Here is a 6975-nt window from a genome sequence, read left to right on the forward strand (position 1 = left end):
GCACAATCAAACCACCTTATTCATGGCATCAAGCAACAAAAATAATCTCTTCCACTCTTATTTCCAAATTCATTGTGATAGCATGATTTTTATTCAAAATATTATTTCTAATGTCAATAATTTGTTGAAACCCTTGATTTTTTTGTGTGGTTTTAGGATCTGAATTAGTAATGCATACAACTAAATTTTGGATGGCGCGTCCTAGCCCCCATCCACCATGGCTCCCAAAGAACAGAAAGAAGTAAGCACAAACCATTATTAGATAGATTGGAATTCCTTTTGGAATCAGATTTTCATTAAGAGATATGTTACAAAGGTCGTTATTAAACAATTTCAAATCCAAAATGGTATCATGGACAAATCACTTCTTACCTATGTTTACGCGTACATACCAATGGCTAATAAAATCATATTTTCTAGTCAATTACATTTATTATTATTTGTTATCGTAAAACACTTACTACTATCACCTAGCACAACTCATGCAAAGCTTTATTGGTCAAAATGGCCAAATAGAAAATACATGTCAACTACATCTTGGTCACATAAGAGAAAATCCCAAAACTGACGGGTATATGAGACATTATTGATCCTCATACACAAGGTGTTTATCTTTCGAAATGGCAAAACAATCGACAGAATGGCCATTTTATTACAATTTATTAATTATTTAAAAATTTGTAAAACTATTATATTTTTATTTTAATAATAGAAAATAAATGTTTAATCATAGCCATTTGGTCGGCCGAATGGACGCTTCCTTTATCTTTTAGCTAAATAGAATAGAAGATCCTTAAAAGGATACTTACTATGTAACTAATTTAATACCATATTCAAACAAATACTGGTAATTAAACATGGAGTATTATGGATTGGAATGATAATATCCTTGTAGTCCCATATTTCAAGATTCATGGATCAACTCCTCTTAGCTAGATATGGAGATCTTGGTGACTAGTTACCAGTTATTTCTCTCGAAATGATCAATATTTAATCCATGAATCAAGCTCTACAACTACTTTAGTCTGGTGGATTCATCTAATCTAAGAGAGTAGAAATCTACTAGCCATGATTTCAAGATGTAAAGATAAAAGCATTCAAAATTTAAGAGGTCTTTGTGATTCCTCACACTTCACCTCAAAATACTGAGGATACTTCAAGTTGAATTTTAACTTAAATAATAGAGACAAGGTAGATGTGATGAAACTCCAAATCTTTGTTTGCCCCAACTTATCTCTTCTTATATCCTCTAATTTTCATTCTTAGTTTCCCAAAGACTAGATATGGCCTAATTAGTGTAGCCTTAGAACATTTCAACTAAAAGTCATTCATAAAAAATGTGTGCCTATTTTATCAAATTTTTATTGATTTTATTTTCTCTAGAGATGTCATCTTAAAAGAGCTAACTAGAACAAGTTCATCTTGCAAATCTTGAAGTGGAAAGCCAAAACTTAATCCCAACAAACTATTTGGAAGTTATTGCATGCAATGCAACTTTCAATTGCTCCTCAAATTAAATTACTTTGTCCGTGACTTTCTTGTCCCTTCAATGGCAGAATTGATTCTTTCAAACACCAATTCTATTTTTTTCCCATGTTATTTGTTGGTGGAACAAATGAAAAAATAATAATGATTTGTCACTTTTAGTTCTAGATGGCATCACTGCTTCAATGTTTTAGTTTTAGTATTTGTTTGTCTCTCTAGCTTTACGAACCACACTAAATAAAATTATAAGATTGATAAAAAATATATATATGGAATTTCATGATCATATGATATGCATAAATTGATATTATCTCGTAGAGTCAAAATATAATTGGTGGGTGTATACTCAATTTCTACAACTTTTTTCCACATCCTCATGACCTAAGTTTGATTAGATATGGGAATACATAAATGTATAAAATAATAAAGCATTTTTGTCAAAAATTGTAATGGTAAATAATGCAAATTGGCATTTAAGAAAAAATTTGATGCATGGACAAGGAGCACAAACAATTGATAAAGAGTTGTCAAGGAAATGTTGTCTTATCATTTGCAATGATCATTAGACCTACAAATATGTATCTAAAAAGGATTTAGAAGCTTCTCTAGAAAAGAAGATTTGATGTAGTCACAATAAGAGGTACCTCCAAGTGTTCTATCCAAATTGTGGATCAAGAGTCACACAATCGAAACAATAAGATATAACTCAGAGAAAATCCAAATCAGCCTTCACATTATAAAAATTCAATTATAATTTGTCAACAACATGTAGGCTTATGCTATTAATATCAAAAACATGCAATTTTATATTCTAGGCATGCATGTTTGATTATACAATGAAATCCTTACAATATTCCTAATTTACATCTTTTGAAAACTAATCCTCTAAAAGCTATTAAAGATCCCTAATTAAGGATCAATGACATCAATTTATATAGCTTTGCAAGAATTAAGTCATCCTACACAGATTACATACTCTAAAGTGAAGAAACCATTGTACATAAAATTATATTTTTGGACCCAAATCATAAGGATCCTCCTTAAAAAGATGTGAAATGAAGTATGATCCAAGACTGACATCGATGATGAGTGTAGAAACATCGATAAATGAGTCATAAATCTTCATTGATCAGTAAATTGTTTCTCAAGATTTAAAAAAATGTAAGTTGGTCATGAAACATGAAGAACATATAGGTCCTTCCAATAATCCAAAAAATCTCAACCATGAAGTAACTGTTGTCACTTAGGTTTGCACCCTTGTCCAAGGCCTTTGCGCAAGGACAACCTAGTGAAACATGGAAACAACCTCCAAGCTATGGGACTTGAACTGTGAGGTTGAGTCTCCGGAGAAGGCTGGCTTCCTCTTACTATCAGGGCGCACCTAACTACTCTTAGAGAGGAAAAGGGAGAAGGAGAGCACAAAAGCAAATCTACCTAATTCTAATCTAAGGAGGTGATGCACCAAAATAGAGTGCTCAGACTCATTTCTGCCCACATATGCGTTACTAAACCAAGATAACATTCAAAAGACATACACACCCAAACTTATGTCAATCAACAACCACATACAGATCAGGAAACCAAACTGAATAACACAAGGAAAAGGATTTCACTTATATATTATCCAATAGGCCGAAAATAGATATAGTATGCAGGCCACAGATCTCAACAATACACCAATGAGAGGCAAGATGGATGCACACACACACTGATGGCTGAAGGAGATTATACAGAATGTTATACAGCTCAGAGACAAGGGGAATTTTACACTACAAATCTGCAAGTGGTAGCAGAGAAATCAGAAAAAGAGTCCCCTAAGAAAAGATCACAAAATTGCCTTTATAGCTCAGGCATAACTGAAGATTTTTTGCATTACATTTACTTCTCAACTACTAGCATTAACTTCTCACCCTGAAAATCCAATCAAAGATCTGGTGGTTTGAGTACCAAAAAATTTGATATTCCTCTGAGAAAGAGCCTAGAGAGGACAAAATGGCACCAGAAAACATCCCCTGACATAGTAGATAGATCTGTAATGGTGGTATAATGTCCTTGCACCTTGCATTCACTTCTGAGTCGGTGGCATTGATCATAGGATCGAAATATTGTGGCAAAAACCTGATTCATTATTTTTGGTTCATGAATCCACGAGGTCAAAGCAAGTCAAACAGTTCCTTATGTACCAACTGGGCCATGCGGGTCAATCGCTTCTTTTCGTTCTGCCACCTGGGAAGTCCTCCGTGGTTGACCTTCCTTATTGAACTAATCACGCCACCCTCAAACTATTATCATTAACTGTGGCGATTACAAACCTGACCGCGACACTAACTGTCAGCCACTAACCGTCAACCCTAGTCTGCCAGCAAGACACGTGTCAGCAAGATGCTATGTCGCTATGGTAAAGATCGCACAACTTCACCATAGCGAGACAGTGCCTTCTTTTGATCTGCTCTGATCTGATGATCGTGAAGACTCGTCATGCTCCGTGCTATCCTTCAACCTGGGTCCATCATATCTGGCGCCACCTCAGCAACTGCACCACGCTCGAATGACACCTGGCGTACTTTGGTGAGACCTGGCCCTGCTAATCCACGTAGCGGATAAGCGTTATGTCGCTATGGTAAAGATCGCACATCTTCACCATAGCGACATGGCATCTTTCGTCGATTCTCCTTGATCTGACGGCAAGCGATAGATATTGCTCCTCTGTGTATCAATCAATGAAAACCAACCACGTATCACCGTCTGTATTTCCTACGCCTCCAAACTTGGACCCACGAGGACACGTGTCATTAGGGCGCCAATTTGCTATCGTAATTCTCGTGCAACTTATCCATAGCGTGATGGCGCTTGCTGTTGATCTCTGCAGATCTAACGATGGAGATCTTAACCTTTTACTGCACTGGCCGCGTTGAAGATCCGATCCCACGATCTATCTCTATTCTGACTTGGCATACGTGGTTGTTCCCCATTGGCCTAACGAAGCACCACCTTGGTCTGACAAGGCACCAACGTGGAGGGTCCATATTGCTTTGACCCTACTGAGGGACACGTGGCGCCCAGGCGCTATGTTACTATGGGAAAATCAAGGCCAACTTCCCATAGCGCCATGGCGCCCAACGATGACATGCCTTCTGATTTGCATGTGTCTTCAAATGATTCACCATCATGGTACCAGACTCCACCAACTGGGCAGATGAGGTACAAAATGGGACCCAACCACTTGCCTGAAGCTCTCGCCGTGGTGACTTATTCATTGCCGCGAACCTTGCCCGCCGAACATTGGGACTCACCGTAGAACACCCTCCGGCCGGCCGGGCGCTATGTCGCTATCGAAAAACTCATGAGTTTTTCGATGGTGACATGGCGCCTTACCATCTTTTAAACTTGTTGGCCTGTGAAACTGACTGTTCGCCGTGAACATTTCCCGGTGATGTAACCTGCCCATTGTAAGACATTTCCGTCGGGCGCTATGTCGCTATGAAGATTTTTCGCCCAACGCATGATAGCGACATAGCGTCCACGGTGCCGTGGAATTTTTTTGACCTGCCAAACTTGTTGCCTAGCCCGTTGGACCCACCAGACACGTGTCATCAGGGCGCCATGTCGCAAACATAAATCTCGTGCAGCTTCTGATGGCGAGATAGCGCCAACCATAGATCTTCTCGGATCTGACGAAGGAGAACTTACGGGCTGTGGAAACCATGTTATAAGCTTAGGCATTAAAATAATATTAACTTTGGGAATTAGCCGTTGGATGGGCTGGACATTTTGAAATTTGAATCTTGGCAGGGTGAACAAATGATAACAGTAACACATCATGGTAAGAACATAGGAAAAAGTTCAACATGATGCTAACAACACACCACAAGGTACACAACAACTATAGATCCAAAATGAAGTAACACCACAAAAAATACTAAGACTTGAAGAATAGGAACAAATATGAAAAAATTGAAAGGAACCATTTTTAGTTGATACAAGATTTCCATGAAACGGAGATGCCCCTTCATTAGACACATAGGGTAAAAAAAAAGTGAGCCTCTCACTATGATGGTGCTAGAGGAAAACCAATATGATCTACCTCATAGTGAGAAATCCATAAAGAATCTTCAACTAGTCTATCTTTCCACTTCATAAAATACTGTTTGTACTACTTACCTCTAGTGCATCTATCAATTATGCTATCCAAAACCTTTTCATTATCCTCCAACTGCTTCTTAGGATATTTGTATTCCATATCTAATTCATTTTCTTCATTGAAATCTTCTGTATGATACTCTTATAGATATACAACATTAAATATAGGTGATATATCCATGTCACTTGGTAAGTCCACTTCATATGTGTTCCTTGAATCAAATTTCATCAAGATATTACAAGGTCCAAACTTCCTAATCTTCATTGTATTATATTTTCTAACAAAAAATCTCCCCTTCTTCAAATGTACCATTACCACTTCTTCATCTAGAAACTCCTTATGTCTCATTTCCATGTATTCTCTCTCTCCTTATACTTATTATTTCTGTCCTTGTATACTTTCTAACTTGATCATGCAATGACTTCATTTGATCTATAAACATGTCTTCCTCTACACTCATCTTAGCTTCATGTGACTAATATCCCTTAATTATGATACACCTTTAGGATTCATGTCTATAACTATTCAAATGGATTCTTCCTTGTACTCCTATTCATTAACCATATAAAAAATTGCTTATTCTATTCCATTTTCTAATAATCTATTTATTAATAATTAGGCAGAAGGAGGTAATGAAAAATGGGTAGATTCATGGTGTTTCTAGTAGTTTACCTTGTCGTCAAAATTTTTTTCCCTTAAATGAGTAATGAATTGAATTTCAGGTTGCGATGAGTTGAATTAGAATATACCGAGATGAATTAGCATATAATGAGATGAATTAGAATATAATGAGATGAATTAGAATATAACGAGAACTAATGTTTTAGCCAGATCAGATAGAATAGAAAAACGTTCCCTTGGGTGAGTGAGTAATGAACTGAATTTCAGGTTGATATGAATTTAACCTATTATATGCACAATTTCCAGGTGCTACAAGGACTAAATCCTAATTAAAAATCTTCTCTCCAACTAAGCATCACAACAAGCTACCCAAACTAATTTTTACTACATTCATTTGTCTATTGGTCTATGGATGTGTTATATAACTAAACTTTAAATAAGTTCCCATCTCCTTCCAAAGTGTCCTCCTAAAATATCCAATAAAATTAGTTTCTTTTTTTGAAACTATGTATGTCGGTAATGTTGGTATTTACAATGATATGGAAATCACATGATCCATGTGTTTGATTGTCATTGATGAGCTATCAACTATGAAAACTATATTGGTGATAGCTAATACTACACATAATCAATGAAGGAAGGAGAATGGTCAATGAAGGTAGAAGAAAGATATAATATGATTGGTGACTATGGGCCTATAATCGATGACAATAACATAGCAATTGACA

Source organism: Cupressus sempervirens, chromosome 8 (assembly GCF_028749045.1).
Source record: "Cupressus sempervirens isolate cs-2001-9-10 chromosome 8, ASM2874904v1, whole genome shotgun sequence".
NCBI classification, from domain to species: Eukaryota; Viridiplantae; Streptophyta; class Pinopsida; order Cupressales; family Cupressaceae; genus Cupressus; species Cupressus sempervirens.